Source organism: Lissotriton vulgaris, chromosome 12 (genome assembly GCF_964263255.1).
Source record: "Lissotriton vulgaris chromosome 12, aLisVul1.2, whole genome shotgun sequence".
NCBI classification, from domain to species: domain Eukaryota; kingdom Metazoa; phylum Chordata; class Amphibia; order Caudata; family Salamandridae; genus Lissotriton; species Lissotriton vulgaris.
Genome location: NC_141700.1, coordinates 707,120,883 through 707,135,982, shown reverse-complemented (window position 1 = coordinate 707,135,982; position 15,100 = coordinate 707,120,883).

Sequence of the window (15,100 nt, the reverse complement as noted above, 5' to 3'; positions counted from 1 at the left end):
ATTCCTTCTTTCCCTCCCTCCCACCCTCCCGTTGTCAAAGGCTGCAGCTTCCCCCTCCCACCACCCTGTTATCCATGCTGCAGCTTCCCACCTCCCACCCTTCCGTTGGCCATGTTGCAGCTTCCCCCTCCCACCACCCTGTTGTCCATGCTGCAGCTTCCCACCTCCCACCCTCCCGTTGTCCATGCTACTGCTTAGCGTCCCTCCCACCCATCCGTTGTCCATGCTGATGCTTCCCTCCCTTACACCCTACTGTAGTCCATGCTGCTGCCTAAATCCCCCCACCCTCCCCTTGTCTATGCTGCTGCTTCCCTCCCACTTTCCAGTTGTCCATGCTGCTGCTTAAACCTCTCCACCCTCCTGTTGTATATACTGCTGCTTCCCTCCCTCCAACCTGCCTGTTGTCCATGCTGCTGCTTTCCTCCCACCCTCCTGTTGTCCATGCTGCTTCTGTCCCTCGAATTTTCCTTGATGCTACTTCCCTTTCTTCAGTTGTCTATGCTGCTGCTTTCCTCCCTCACACCCTCCAGTTGTTCATGCTGCTGCTTCCCTCCCTCATAAACCCAAGTTGTCCATGCTGATGAAAGCATACTTCCCCGCCCCCCTCCCGCTGTCCGTGTGCTTGTTCCCGCCCCCCCTCCGGCTGTCCGTGTGCCCGTTCCCGCCCCCCTCCCGCTGTCCGTGTGCCCGTTCCCACCCCCCCTCCCGCTGTCCGTGTGCCCGTTCCCGCCCCCCCCGCTGTCCGTGTCTCCTGGATGTGCAGTGGATTGCAGTTCACAGCACTTGCCTGGCCCAGTGTACTGTAGTGATGACTGTGTTTGGTGGGTGACAGCTGGCTGTGTAATTGGACTATAGGTGACAGCTGTACTGTGGACGGCGGGTAAGTGTGCTGCTTATGACGATTGATTGTCCACTGTTGGAAGCTGGTTGGGAACAGTTACTGTAGGCAACTCCTAGTCGTACATTTTACAGGTGACAGCTGGCTGTGCAGTGTACTAGGAGTGACAGCTGATTGTGCACCATTAGTGACATCTGTCTGCACAGTGGTTGTCATCCAGCTGTGCATACTATGATATGGGTGACACATGGATGAACATAAAGTAAAGTAACAACTGCTTGCATTGTACAGATCATAGCAGGTTCCTGTGCAAAAATAGTAACAACTGGTTGTGCACTGCGTAGAAAAGTTAGCAAGAGCCGGCTGTAGTTTGCTGTAAGTCACACCTGGATTTGCGTGTATCATGTATGACAATTGGATTTGGTCAGTTTGCGACAGATAGCGAGCAGTTTACTGTATGTGATTGCATTCTGTTTTGTACTCTAGGTTGATGTGCGTAATGCCCCGTGGCTGTAAGCTGAGTGCTCAGTATGACACAGATGTCAGCGTGCTCAGAAAAGTATTGTGGTTGGCAGCTAAGTTTTTGTTTTCCAGCTGGTTTAGCTGATTTTCCACTGTGTATCGTGGGTGACGGGCCTGGGCATGCAGTGTGTTTTGGTATAAAGCTTCATGTGTAGGGTATGGTCGTTGAACTGCACATCATAGGCTACATAGGTGGGTGCTTGCAGTGTATTTTGGTGACATAGGTCTGCTCAGTATAGGTCACATAGCAGAGTGCTTACAATTTGTGAACGAGCTAGGTTGAATATATATGTACAAAATAAGCATGCATTCTTTACAGTGTGCAGCTGCCTGCAAATGTGTATTCATTACAGAGCGTTGGTGCACAGTCCTCAACTTATTTTCTGTACTGTGTGTGTTGGGGCTCTGTGTGTGTTGGGGCTCTGTCTGTGTGGCTAGCTTTTTTTTTGTAGGTGGCTCTGTGTGTGGGTGGCTCTTTGTGTGTGTGTGGGTGGCTCTCTGTGTGTGTGCGTGTGGGTGCAAATGCAATAGGTCTCGCATTTGCGAGAGATTAAGCTATTGGCATTGTAAATGACAATGCCATTTATTTATCTGTTTTCAAAACTAACACATAAATAAAACATTTGTCATTTACAATGCCAATAGCTCTAACTTTTACAAAGGCGAAACCGTTGCATTGTAAATGCTTGTTCCTAGTGTGGCCTGTTCACGAGGGGCAAGTTTGTGTTTTTTTGTAGCACACAAGGGATTTAGTCATGCATAAAAGCCTCAGTCAAAGTCAAAATAGAAGTGCTGAAAAAGTAAAACATTTGTAGATTGTAGAAACTCCCTACTTTGGGGTAAACGGTGGGTGCTTAGAAGACTTCTGAATATTCCACGGGGCATTTAGGGGTCCCCACTCCATATTTATAAGTCAACAATAGTCCAAATTCCGTTTGAGTTATATCGTCAGAATGTACATCATAAAACATAGCTGACATTGGAAGCTGGATGGGAAAATGTAAATGTTTGGTATATGATGAATCGGCACAATCACAGATGTTACACACATTTATTTTTTAAATCCACTAAAATGAACAATGCAATGATAGCATATTCACACCTTTGGAGAATCGTTAAGAATTTACAATTTTACCAGTTGTGAGTGAAACAAATAATTTCAGAGGAGACCTTACATGAGGAATGTGGAACGGAGATGCTTAATACGTTTTCATGTAGATATATAGGGAAAATAGAAAACATTACAAGAATTAAATCAGAGCATCAAAAATAAGACTCATGAAACACCCTAAGAAATTGTTATGACCAGAGCCACAGCATTTGTATAAAGTAATGAGGAAAATCACATTGGAATACCTTTACTCGTGATGTGCAGCAGTTGGAGAAACTCTTCTCTTCTGTGGAAAAAACACTTTAATTACCTGCCAACAAAACACTTGGAGTCTTGTGATTGGTGCACCTAAGAAATTCATATTACCATAGCCAAGAGATTTGTATCAAATAGGGAAAGAAAATCACATTGTAATCTATTTGCAATTGGAGAAACTCACTCTTCTGTGAAAAAACACTGAATTTACAGGACACCAAAATATTTGAAATATCGTTTTTAGGTGAGTGGCAAAGGTTTTACTTAGTTTAAGACTCTTATCAGTGGAATTTCTCAATTGGAAACATTTCCTCCGAAAGGATCCTCTATCAAAGGTTTAAGTTGTAGGAATGTTATGCCACAGGAGAATCAGTGCAGGTAATATACTCAGATGTACTCCGATGTACTCATGTAAAACAATATACATTTCCCAAAGTGCTTGCAATGCGAAGACAAGATGGAATGAACATAAAACTGACACTCCAATCAAAAGTTAAGCTCGAATTCAGCCATTTCCTAGATTGTGGGCATAATGCAAATCAAATGAGGTTGCCTTCAGTTCTGTAAATAAAACTTTATGTGCAAGTAGCTCTATAACTCCTGTGGAACATTAGATGTTGGCTCTTGTCGCTGAGGAAGGTAATATATAGCAAATCGTCCTTCAGAAAGTTTTATCGGCCTTGACAGGGCCTACAGAAGCGTCCCATGCGGGATTTCTTGGGTACATGGTCTTGAAGTTTGAGAAAGCATTAGGTCTCCGGAGGAATTAACTGGAAGGGCTGTACAGGGCTCTACAAAACTCCCAAATAAATAAAACAGTTAATATGTGAGGGGTCCGCAGAAAGCTACAGCCAAATGGCTAGGCCTTAACAGATCACTACCCTTTTGCTAGGAGGTCATGGAGGTCAATTAAGGTTAACCGCTACTCTCCCTTCCTTTGCTACCCCTAGCGCTTTCCATGCTACCTCTAGTGTCAGAGGTCACAAAGGCAGTGGCCAGAAGCAGAACCCAAATGACTTAAAGAGCTTTATTTACTGGATTTCTCACTATCTGCACTCTCACCAAATAAGAGGAGGGCTAAAGAAGGGAACGGGGACCAGACCTGTGACATCATAATGGCACGCGGGCCCAGAGGGAGGGGGGAGGCGAAGGGCAGATGATGTCACTTCTTGCTAGCCCAGGTACGGTAGTGCAGTAAGTGCACTGAAGTCCAGGCAGGAATTGTGTGACGATATCACGGTGGAATAAGGACGTCTGTAGGATAAAATCAGGAGCAAGTGAGTTCATGTCAGCCTCTGAATACCTTCAAAGCGCATTTTGGCAATTGTGTCAGAGCGGTGATGACTGGGAGAGGGTTGTATAACCAGGGTGGAGGCGGCAGCGTGCAGGGCCATGTGATGCACCAGGCCTTGGCGTGATGATGAAAACACCACACCCCCGTGTGTCGCGGTCAGGACGGGATGTTCTCGCCCATGTGCCTTTCAGACGGGACTTCAAAAACAGGGCGCGGCTGCCAATGGCCTCGAGCCCTGGCGCTCGCTTCCTCCTTTCCTGGAGCGTTGCGGTGAGCAGAGGTGCACGGGTGCGCCCCCTCCAGGCTGACTTCAACTCTGTCCCGGCACCATCGGCCCTGGGTCGTCCTCACCATGTTCCTGTCACAAGGAAGGGCCTCAGGGCTCTTTTCTCCCTCGACATCTGTGTCCAAAACTCTGCCAAGGGCATCCACATGAACAGGGCAACCAACTGGAACTGTGCAGCTATGTGCGGCCAAATTAAGCGACAGGATTGGTTGAATTATGAAACAAGAAAAGTCCAATTATGTGGCACATTATGTTGCAGTATTATTTTAGCACACACTGATAGTGTCTGAACTCTGAACAATGGTTGAACCTTATTCCTACCAGTTTAAGACCTGAGCATATCAATTAGCTGCTGAAAGATGACAAGTTAGCCATGGCAAGGGTCTGCCACTACAGCGTGCCAATTATGTGTCGCGCTTTCCTCTATAGCTATAGATCCTTTCCAGCTAAAAGCATTTTTAAAATTCTATCAATAAATCAGCAGAGATTGAATTATGTGGCAATTGCAGTAAATCCATATTTATGTGGTAAAACGCAGAAGTTGTTGGTTTTGGAAATTCCAGTATCTCCCTGCGCACGAAGCACTTATCATCCTATGTTCGTTTCTGTTTTTTCAGGCTCCTAAGTCATTTTGAGATTCATCGTGGGCCTTTTTAAAAAAAAATTAACAATTATTTTATGTTTTAGCTGGGAATCCAATATAATATCAGATTTGCCTTCTTTTACTTATCGGGAGCCCTCATCCCACAACTACCTTGAACCCTGCTTTTAACCATTGACGCGTAGCACTTACCCGCTTCCTTCCTACATATACATACACACATATATATATATCTATATATATATATATATATATATATATATAGATATATATATATGTGTGTGTGTGTGTGTGTGTATGCATATATAGACACACACACAATTTGATGTATATAAGATGATTCCTGAACATTCCTAGCCTTTAATTAACCATATCCCCATTATATTTAACACAAGTTCTTCCCTTATGCAACAGCATGACACACCTATTATCAGGGCCACTGGAATTATGTGGCAGGGGAGGGCCAAATTATGCAGCAGGATTGAGTAATTTATGCGGCAAGAAAGGCAAATTATGCAATGTAATGCAACGCATTTTTAAATAGTATTTCTTCATTATTTTGTACTTTGTACACATGTTAACACTGTTTGGACATTGGGTCCACCTCAGTAGTACCAGTTTCACACCCAAATATAGCAATAAGCAACAGAAAGGTGACTAGTCAACCTTTGCAAAGGTTGCAAACGATCCCCCATTTTTAATTTTAATTTTTAATTTTTCAAAGCCTACACCAGTCCCTTCCTGTCCCCCTGTATAATAGTGTATATATACTGTGTATGGGTAGGCTTTATATGTGCAATGTAAAAATATTTTCTTTGTTGCACTGAATCATTCCACATCTTTGCTTACACCCCTTTTCTCCTCATCACCTGAGCATCAACTTTCCTTTTTTCCCCTCGTTGAAATTTTATGAATATGTAAATAAACTGCAGTATAATTTGTCTTGATACTATTGTGTTGGGTTTATTGCATTTATAGCTGAATTAGCTAATAATACATCTCCATGTGTTTGTTTGTTCAGATTAAGTCTGACTATTTGTTGACTGTGAATAAGTAATACTCACATCATTTGCATTGTTTAAAAAATTGTGTCTAGGACCACTTTCTTTATATATATACATTTACCCAGGTCCTATTGATTTATTGGGTTTACCCCATTGTTTTCAATGATGCTACACTGTTAGTAGCTGGTAAACTGTTTGAGCTCGAAAAATTTTTTTGTTAAAATCTGCAGATTATGCAGGAGATGATGGATTATGTGGCAAATGTGACAAATCTATAATTATGCATAAATCGCTGTGCTGCACAATCGCTTAATTCCTGTGGTTATGGCTATCATTCTTACCATTAATAATTATTCGTTCCATTTTGATTTTTATATTGTGTGTTTATATTCTCCATTTTCATTAAACCAATCTTTTGTGTTTCATGTTAATTGACCAGAAAAGAAGTTCCCCATCTCACATGCCTCACATTGCTGCAAGTAAATATGTGCGTGAAGCCTCATTGTCATCTGGCTTTAAGACTGTTTGGCACTGGCATACGTCCTTTATCGAGCACACTCTGCTTGCCTGTGAGGTGAAGGAAGATCCAGCCTGTCAAGCACAACCAAACTGGAGGAATACCAACCAAGCATGAAACACCTGTCTAAGAATATCCAGCACTGGCCTTACCAACACCAGGCGGCAAACACTTGAGTGACTGTGAGTATCAACCCTATTGAGGACTGCATTTACCATAATGCCTTGGGAGTTCCAGTGCAGGCAATATGCTCCCCTGCCCAACAGTTTAATTTGTTTCAGTTAACGAACCCTGGGGATGTACCTGTGTGCTTGGAGTTGTACAGTATCTACAGATTCTTATATACCGAAAGTGGCTCGCCATGCTCCCCAAACTAGATTGCTTCTTGCTAAAGAGGGCCAATTTAGGATAAAATCATGTGTCAAAGAATATCCAGCACTGGAAGTGCCAACCATGGGTGGCAAACACTTGTATGACTGTATTAACTCTATTGAGGACTACAATTACCATAATGCTGTGGGAGGAGCGATGCAGCCAGGCAGGCCATGTGCTTTTGCAGTGGTCGAAGTCTGTACTGAGGTCTTTTTTTAACCTATTCTACACAGGTGTACTTCCTATGTCACTGGTATACAGCTGTCAAAGGTCAGGAGAAACAAGGAGACCCCTTTACCTCCCATGGACAAGAAAAAGGTACAACCACCTTGGTAATTTTATATCAGCAGGTTGTGTTTCTGTTGTTATTTAGAACTGAATTAGCCAATGCTCCAATTTTGGTGCAGAGTGAAAAGGCACAGGATTGGTTAGTGTCAACAAAGTTAAATATAGTAGAGGGGTTGTTGTGTCTGTACATCGACCCATACCAAAAGGCGTTCCTCGTCAGCCGCCGCCTAGGCTGTATGATTATGAGGCGTGAATGAGGCACAGTGGCAAAAGGTGGAGAGAGAGATGCCACACCCGTTCATGTGCTCCCAGGTTGGTCCTGCCCAGCCCGGCCAAAGCTCAAGAACCTTGCCGGATGGAAGACTAAACAAGAGCAGTTTCACTGATTGTTAATTGAGAACATTTGGAGCATGCAACCGGGACCTAGATCTAAGCATGGGCGAATTTTGCGAATCTGGCTTTCGCGAATTTGCGTATTTGCGAACTCACAATCCGCAAAATCCGCGAATTCTCGCGAATTTGCGGATTTTTTTTTTTATAGTGTTCGCAAGGGTTTCTGCCAGTTTGCGAGGATTTTGTACCAGTTCGCAATTGCGAACTTACTTGTCGGCACGCAACGGTCGCGACTATGTTGTTTCTACGTCGGGTTCATCATCACAGGTTCACAGCACCCTCTGTTTCAACACTGCCACCCTCTGTTTCACCCATGCCACCCTCTGGTACATCAATGCCACCCTCTGGTTCATCATCATCACTGTAGATTATGGGGGGAAAAAGCAAACACACCTGCCCTGCTTCAACTGACAGGAATTAATTTGGGGTTGATTTATTAATGTGTCACTGTTATAAAATTCCAGTCTGGCACCTGCTTCCTTATCTGTAATTTGCTTTCTGTTGCAGTGCAATTTTTTTTTCCAGGACCTTTGTGGCCTACTTGTAGCTATTCTATGATCCGCTGTGAGGGTCAGAGCAGGGTCATACAATTGTTGCAACTAGCAACTGAACTCTGGAGGGGCCCCAGTCAGGAAGCACTACAGGGAATGGTTACTAATGATGAATTTGAACTTTTGCACCTGCTGAGTGCTTTCAGTTTAGCAAAACTCGTTTTTCTGCAGAACAGCAAATGTAATGCCCCAAACAAACTTACTTGTGAAAGTTGATTTCTAATCCAAAAGTGATCCAAAGAAAGTCAAAAGGCCTCAAATCCAAAAAAGGGCAGGCAAATGTCAACCTGAGGAGTTACTCTGATAAAAATCATCATTTTCAGAAGGTCTATGCTGCTTGCTAGTGGATTTCTTGTGCAGAATTGCAAATTTTGTAATTTCGCGAGTGCGAGATTGTTGCTGCCCGCCGCACCTACTTGTTTGCAATTGCGAACTTACGCCGCACGCCGCAAAATTGTATCACCAAGAAAAAAAAATTCGCTGCGTGCGAATTTGCGGATTTTCGGTAAATTCGCGAGCGTTCGCGGATCGCGAATTTACCGAAAATCCGCAAAATCCGCGAGCGGAACGGATTTTCCGCCCATGCTTACCTAGATCTGTCTCATCCCTAAATTGTTATTGAAAACTCCTTCTCTTTTAGACAACTCAGGCCACCTAGCGATTGGTTGTTAGCCAGTTGCTAGAAGAATGAAGCTTTTGGCAGAAATGTGTTACCTTTTGTAAATGGGGTGTGTCTTCACTGCCTCCAACTGTCTGTGGGAGGAGTGAGGGTGAGCGGGAGGAGGAGCTGTTTCCACATCCAGCTCTCTTATTTAGGAGTGCAAATGCAGCATCCATGTATAAACAATATGTCCTGTGCCAGGTCGGCTTATGTACCCATACATGCCAACAGGCCTGATTCATGAAGCAGGTTTCCGATTTTGAAGCCAAGAATGTCTTAATCTGAGCTGTATTTCACCTAAAATTGCCCCTGTTTCAATGTAAGCCAATAGGGAAAATACGTTTACTGATTTATTTATTTTTTAAATCCCCCACTTTGCAGGTTTGAAATGTTGGTATGCATGCATACCAGCTCTACCTGTGGAGTATTGGCAACAGATACAACACAGGGCATTGAAGCCAGCTGGCCACTCTATTCTGCAAGCCAAACTCTCACTTCATAGAACTTTGTAGTCTCCCATGTGGCCAGCCCCAGCTAAGTGCCCTATAGTGTCAAGTGGTGGTGTTATAGGCCTTTACCTGCCAACATGCCCACCTGTTCTGTTTCTGCATCTGGGTTCAGTATTTTTGGGAGATTTTCTGCATCATTAAGAATAGGTGGCTGCAAATATGCGTCATTTCCTTTTCTGTACCTATACAAAATTTCAGGAAAATTACATGAAGATACACCAAATGCGAACCTAGGGGCAGATTTCCAAGAAACTGATGCATATGTATAGATGCCGCAGTTTCCCTGGGGGACAAACCATTGCACCATCATAGATGCGCTGTATTTACAATATGGCGCACTATGGCGCAAGTATTGACAGATGCGTCCGAAATTCAGACGCATCTGCTGGCGGAAAAGTCGCTCATTGTTGTCGTGTCGTGTCGCAAGCCCAACGCAACTCCAGGAAGGCGTGCTGCAGCCTATCCCCAATACACTGCGTCACTCCTTACGCCTGCTTCAAGCAGGTGTAAGGTTTTAACACAGTGACGTCCTAAAAGTCACGCAGTGAAATCTTGTATATTTCACTGCGTCACTTTTGCGAGGCTTCCTTGCTTGGTAACGCCTACCCTGCATACATTATACCTGACGCAGGTATAATGTCATGCAGGACTTTACAACGTGACGCATCTCCCTAGATGCGCCACATTGTAATTTTGCAGAATTTTTTACCCTGCCGTTGCGTCAAAAAAGTGATGCAACAGCAGCACAAAACTGTCACAAAGGGTTTGTAAATCTGCCCCCTAGTATTTAGCGCTATATTTTAGTGCTACATGCTCCTGGATGCAAACATGCAATTTCACATTAAAAAAAGAGTACAACGAACACAAATGGTGCACAATAGCTGCTTACGTTCTGTTGATACGCGGTGCTCCTTTAATCCATCAACAGGATTTTTTTCTTGAACAGACTCAAAAATATGTGACGCGGAGTAATTTTGAATAAAAAGGATAAAGGAAAATGCCAAAAACTAAACAAGATGACGTCAGCGTAATGAAAATCATGCATGGGCCTAATTAAAAGTATACAATAGCGTCACAGGTCTTGTAATACAAGAAGGGTTCTTTGTGGGTTGTGAGAATCCAGGCTTTAAGCTGCATTTCGATCATGGAATCGATCTGATTGGAGCGATATCCTTCTGGCGATGGAGGTTACAGCAGGGAAGGACAAAAAAACGTTTTGCAGACTGCCTCTGTGGAACTGTTGGTAGAGGCCTGGTGTTGAAGGGACATAAAAGAACAGTTTGTGTTTGGGGTTTGGGCATCTCTTGGAAGCGTGCCCACCTCATATAGCATTCAGTGTCGCTTATATTAGCCAAAGGAATACCATTCTCTATGTCATTGCCATTTGCTAGCTGGTGGATGCTGGCTCCCTTTCGTAATAATGCAAATTAAAATTCAATAACATTTTAAAATGCAACAGAAAAGGAAAATAAAAATCCTGTAAGGGCAGGTGCGGGATGAATTGGCTTCTAGATGGCCAGGCCCCAGGAACACATTTTCCATTTCTCCGGCTTCACCTGAAGCCCGTTGGATGCCACCCAAGATCTGGTGACGTCAAGGGAGGTAGGGTGCTCATGATAGCCATCAGGAGGACCAGAGGAGCACATCAGCCTGGTGTCATCAGCAGATAAAGCGATGAGACACCCGAGGCCTGGTTCATGTGAAAAGGACTTAGAGGCAAAACCATGTGAATGAGCATCCCAGGTTTGCACATGAGGCCTCCTGCATATACATGAGGCTTGTATGAGACCTCGCTGGCTGTGCAAGAAGCCTCAGAGCCTGCACACAAGGCGTCGCTGGCTCTTCAAGAGGCCATAGTGTCTGTGCATGAGACCTGGCACGGTGCATGGTTCTACGCGGCGTTGCAGGAGCAGGCACAAATTGTGCGAACGTCCTACGGAACAGTTGTGTTCTTTGGAGTTTGACCTGCCCGACGCTATTTCGAGCTTGGTCCTCTGATAAGCTTGTATTTGTTTCCTGTGATGGCGGGATTTACCTTCACATGTTTCTGATCAAGAATGATCTTTTCACCCCATCTATTAACCAGATTAAGGTAAGGTGGGATAGTGGACTGGGACTGGTAGTACTCCTGAGGAAGATCGGCGTGACCTGTTTAGTGGGGGGCACAGTAAGACGGTCGAAACATGTTGGCATTGGCAGTTTAAGGAGGGGTGTTTTGTGAACTTGATATTCTCTATAACACTTTCCATCCTTCACCATTTTAATCCTGACCGTGGAACCCAAGAATAAAGGTCTCGCGAAGGGTATCCATGAGCCAGTTTTAAGCACTTTCTATGGCTGCACTTTCTTTCTACCTCTTTACCCAGTCACAGGGTAACACACACTCTGTTATCACTGTATATCTCACTTTTGTGTTTGTTTTTGTGTTTCCCCTTCCCTATGCTCCGTCCTGTGCGTGGCTACGACAGGACATTTTGTTAGCAGACACGATGATGAAGCATGTCACACACATTTGTGTGTGAGTGAGGGTAGTTTTCTAAACACACGATTTGTGCCACTGCATGTTTACGATTGTGTTTGTATCTTTTTCTCTCTACCCCTCTTTGTGTTAACATGTTTACACTAGGGGGTATGGGGTAGTGGAGAGTTATTGACCTTCTCCCCTTCTTTGTGAATTGGACTGTGCATGAAGTCTCAGGATCTATTTATTTGTAGAACCTCACTGATGTGTGTGATGCCTTATAAGCTACGCAGAGGACCTCACTGACTGCGTGTGGCCGCAAGGACAGTGCACGAAGCTGCACTGCCTGTTATTGAGGCCTCGGGGTAAGTGCCCGAGGCCTGAGATCTATGAATGAGATCCGGCTGGTGGCGCATTAGGCCGCAGGGCCTACGCATAAGGCATTGACTGCATGAGGCCTTGCTGTATGCGCATGAGGCCTCATGATCCACACATGACGCCTATGAGTCAAAGAATTGTGAGGCCTCACTAGCTGAACATGAGGACTCATTCTGTGCAAAGGAGGTCTCTAGGACCGTGCATAAAGCCTCACTGCCTGTTTGTGAGGCCTCGCGGTCTGTGTGTGAGGTCTCGAGGAGTGTGCATAAAGCCTCACTGCCTGTTTGTGAGGCCTCGCGGTCTGTGTGCGAGGTCTCAAGGAGTGTGCATAAAGCCTCACTGCCTGTTTGTGAGGCCTCGCGGTCTGTGTGTGAGGCCTCGAGGACCGTGCATAAAGCCTCACTGCCTGTTTGTGAGGCCTCGCGGTCTGTGTGTGAGGTCTCGAGGAGTGTGCACAAAGCCTCACTGCCTGTTTGTGAGGCCTCGCGGTCTGTGTGTGAGGTCTCGAGGAGTGTGCATAAAGCCTCACTGCCTGTTTGTGAGGCCTCGCGGTCCGTGTGTGAGGTCTCGAGGAGTGTGCATAAAGCCTCACTGCCTGTTTGTGAGGCCTCGCGGTCCGTGTGTGAGGTCTCGAGGAGTGTGCATAAAGCCTCACTGCCTGTTTGTGAGGCCTCGCGGTCCGTGTGTGAGGTCTCGAGGAGTGTGCATAAAGCCTCACTGCCTGTTTGTGAGGCCTTGCGGTCTGTGTGTGAGGTCTCGAGGAGTGTGCATAAAGCCTCACTGCCTACTTATGACACTTCACAGTCTGTGTGCGAAGCTTTGAGCCCTGTGCATAATACAACTTGGGATTTATGTGCAAGACCTCTCGGCCTGTACGAGGACTCGGCTTCTACACATGAAGTCATGTTGTCTCTGCATGAGGCCTCCTGATGTTCAGATGGGGCATCTGGGTCTACAGTTTAAGCCATAGGAGTTTTAAATGAAAACTCGTTGTTTGTGACTGAAACCTCATAGTGTGCAAGAAACCTTTAGGTATGCATATGTCTACTCATTGACTGAGCGAGGTCTCGGGGTCTTTGCATGAGAGCTGGATGATGTCTATATGTATGCACAAAGCTCTGAGTCTGTGCATCAAGGCGAGGACTCTGCGCACGAGGCCTGGAAGTCTGTGCATGAAGCTCTGCGTCTATGTATGAAGGTGAGCACTCTGCGCATTAGCGACCTTGAGATATGTGCACAGAGCTCTGAGTTTGTGTATGAAGGCTTGGACTCTGTGCATGAGGCCTGGAGATCTGTGCATCAAGCTCTGAGTTTGTTTAAGAAGATGAAGACTTTGATCACAGGACTAAGAGATCTGTGTGTGAAGTTCTGAGCCTGTGTATGAATACAACAACTCTTCGCACAAGGCGTGCCGATCTGCGGACAAAGCTTTGGAAACAGCACTTGGGGCTACATGCTTTGTTCATGAGGCCTTAGGGTCTGTTCATGAGGGCTGCAGATTCCTGCACGTGGTCTTGGAATTTGTGCATACATTGTGGGCATGCACACTAAGACTCTGGGTTCTGGTCATGAGGCCTAGGACTTAGTGCCACCACAGCCTCGCCAGAGCACAAGGTACCACTAGAGCATTTCAGTGCTTTGGGTAGCACCAGAGCCTCTTTCCAGATTGAAAGTCACCAGAGGAGACTCAATACAGAGTGATATACCACCAGAGACTCACCACAGCCTGACCACAATCTTATGTACCAGCAGAGCCTGACCAACCAAACTGAGACCATCATCAGAGCCAAGGGTACCACCAGGGCTTCACCACAACATGAGGTACCACCAGACCATTACCACAGCTTGAAGTACTACTAGAACCTCACCGCAACTTGAAATTTCATCAGAGCCTGTGGCACCAGATCTCTTGACCGGGGGTGAATGTTTTGATTTGTCCTGCATTCCATCTATCAATTGTGTGTCTTTTGCTTTCTCGCCCTAAGTAAGCCACTTATGCCCAGACGTGGGTCCTGGGCTGACTGAGCCACTGGAATCAAGCTATCCTGGCTGAAAAAGGGTGAAACCTCGAAATCAGTCCTAGGATGCTTGTTTCCAGTCCAGGGAGGACCTGGCTTGGCAGTTCTGTCTGGACTGTTCCCATGAGGCACAGGGTCAAGACAGATTTGCATATGGCCAGGTCTAAACTGGGGTGGCATGGTGAGCAAAAGAATGATGAATTTAACCCAGATCTTTTGACTGGGGTGAATGTTTTGATTTGTTCTGCATTCTATCCATCAATTGGGTGTCTTTTATGATCAGTGATGTACCACAGCGTAAGGTACCACAAGAGTCTCACCACAGCCTGAGATCCCATCAGAGCACCATCAGAGCCTATGGTGCTACCAGTGATGCATCATAAAGTAAGATACCATCAGAGCCTCACTACAGCGTGAGATCTCATCAGAGCCTCAACACAGGCTGTGGTACCACCAGCGATGAACCACGACCTAAGGTATCAGCAGAACCCAACCACAGCCTTAAATCCAATCAGAGCCTCCTCGCAGCCTGTGGCACCACCAGGGATGCACCACTGCCTAAGATCCCATCAGAATTTATGGTACCACCAGAATAACATCACAGTTTAAAATAACAGAAACACATATGTTACGTCTGGAGAGCAGAGTAGTGTTGGGGTCCATCTCATTTCACCTGCTACGCACAGACTGCTCTTGCACGTTGAGTTGGCCGTCATGGACAGCTCGCTGAACACAGGTGGGCAATGCCAGGTTGCGGTACCGAAGCTGAGCACCTTTTACCTGAAGTAAATCTGACCATGAAACACAGGGGTTGGTTGTACTTTTACCACCACAGAAGCCCGCTCCAGGTCTTACTCGTAGGAGCAAAACACTGTATCCCAAAATTTAGACACTCCAAAATTTAGCTCAAACAGCGTTCTCACATTTCACTGGATAGGACATCCAAGCAATGTATTCCAATATTATGGCATCTCCCCAAAGCATGAAAAATCAGAAAACACAATTCATTAAATAATTTCATACTGAGATTGAATGGGCCCA